Source organism: Anopheles gambiae, assembly GCF_943734735.2.
Source record: "Anopheles gambiae chromosome X unlocalized genomic scaffold, idAnoGambNW_F1_1 X_unloc_65, whole genome shotgun sequence".
In the NCBI taxonomy this organism is placed as follows: domain Eukaryota; kingdom Metazoa; phylum Arthropoda; class Insecta; order Diptera; family Culicidae; genus Anopheles; species Anopheles gambiae.
The window spans coordinates 12,501-15,000 of NW_026902676.1; positions in this window are offsets into that span (position 1 = coordinate 12,501).

Here is a 2,500-nt window from a genome sequence, read left to right on the forward strand (position 1 = left end):
TGCACGATGTGCACATAGCTCATTTCGTCGTCCCGGGCGAATGGAAAAACACAAAAATATCGAGTATCTTTCTAGGTTTCTGTTATAAAAGGACAGGCCAAAAGGTGACCGGTTGAGATAAGCATTTTAAGCATACAAGCACTTTATTGCAACTTTTGATACAAAAACTAGGTACGTACACGTAGATTGTATCAACATGGACATCCATGATCGGGTACGCCCGGGCTGCGCCCTCCATGTTGTACTTTCCCTGATTGGTACACAATTTTGGTGCAAGTGTACCAACATGGACATCTATGAACGCGTACGCTCGAGATGCACCCTTCGTCTTGTACTTTCCCTGATCGGTACACAGTTTTGGTGCACGGCTATCCCGACCGGCAACTTGTACCTTTATCGACATCCATGAACACAAAGTGCGCGGAACAAAAATTGCTCGGTCAGACCTACAAAGTGCTATATCTCGAATACTAAACGTCGCAGATGGGTGTCGTAGAACAATTTTAAATTCGTCTAATGATTCTACATCCGATTCTGGATAGTGGTTTTTCGACCACTTTTCAACATTTTGTGACACCCCGAACCTAGGGGCAGCTCCCTAGCTTTTTTCAAAAATGTGCACCGAACGGGCCAGAGAGCTCGAGTAGTCGAAAATTTTTTTTTTTGCTAAAACCCCTCAAAACGTGTCAGGAACGCACCCTAGATGATGAAAAGTGCAACCAGAATGTCAATCGACAACATGCCCGGGGGTACAAATTTGCTCTACGCGTCCCTAGGTAGGGTACTTTTTCATACAAACATCAAAGTGTACGGTGCACAAAGTGCGCGGAACAAAAATTGCTCGGTCAGACCTAGGACGGGCCATAACTCGAATACTAAACGTCGCAGATGGGTGTCGTAGAACAATTTTAAGTTCGTCTAATGATTCTACATCCGATTCTGGATAGTGGTTTTTCGACCACTTTTCAACATTTTGTGACACCCCGAACCTAGGGGCAGCTCCCTAGCTTTTTTCAAAAATGTGCACCGAACGGGCCAGAGAGCTCGAGTAGTCGAAAATTTTTTTTTTGCTAAAACCCCTCAAAACGTGTCAGGAACGCACCCTAGATGATGAAAAGTGCAACCAGAATGTCAATCGACAACATGCCCGGGGGTACAAATTTGCTCTACGCGTCCCTAGGTAGGGTACTTTTTCATACAAACATCAACGTGTACGGTGCACAAAGTGCGCGGAACAAAAATTGCTCGGTCAGACCTACAAAGTGTTATATATCTCGAATACTAAACGTCGCAGATGGGTGTCGTAGAACAATTTTAAATTCGTCTAACGATTCTACATCCGATTCTGGATAGTGGTTTTTCGACCACTTTTCAACATTTTGTGACACCCCGAACCTAGGGGCAGCTCCCTAGCTTTTTTCAAAAATGTGCACCGAACGGGCCAGAGAGCTCAAGTAATCGAAAATTTTTTTTTTGCTAAAACCCCTCAAAACGTGTAGAAAACTGATTTTAGATGATAAAAAGTGCAACCAGAACGTCAAACGACAACTTTGTTGGGGGTACCCTTTTTACTCTACGGGCCACTAGCTTAGGCGCGCCAACAGCGCTTTCCTCTCGGGTTCCCATTTTTTGCCCTCCTGGGATTATGATCATTTACTCATTGCCTACTATAGGGAAGGTACCTTGCTTCGAGGTCAAAAATGAAGATTTCACCAAATCTTAGTTTTAACCTCTATTTAGTCGTAGGAGCATGGTTTGCAGTGTCCGTGGGTCATATAAGCCCCCGTTTGGGTCATACGTCCCCTCCCCGATGAAAATCGTCATATGACTATAGGCCGAACTTATGAAGCAAAAGTGGTGTCTGGTGGGTTCTGCCGATGATCTTAACCTATGATTTTGAGTTTCCACCCTTTCAAAACGTTTCCTGGAGCAGTACATCACGGGTCTACGGACCCAAAGACTTCGTTGCGATGGTTTCAAGCATAAAAGTTGTAACAGCTAAGGGTTTTTAATACGCGTATATTAAATCCTTGCTTGAAACTAAGCTTCGTTGTCTTTAAACTCTGCAAGACCAATCGAACTTCTTAGGGAAACTCGAAGGATTCACGCTAAGCCGGTGGTGCAGGGCACATAGCGTGATGAAACCGGGTTTCCCTACCAAATGTGGCATATTTTTTCCCTGAGAGCGAAGCTCAGACCCACGTAGGGGAGAGCGAAGTGGAACTTAAATGTTCAATGCAGCAAATGTTCGCCATGCGGATAAACAAGTTGGAATAGTTCAATGTAGTGTAATGCAAACACGAATCGCAAATAACGATACGGGACCCAGAAGCAATTCTGCGGATCCCTCGGGGAGTGGTGAGTTGATATAAATTAGAGGTGAAAATCCAAGTTGTTCGGGCTCCGGCTCGGCTGCCGATACGAGGTTCCTGTTGAGCTTGTTTGTACATCGCGCAGAGGCGCCGTTCGGTTCTAGCAATGATTCCCGCCACCATGTTCC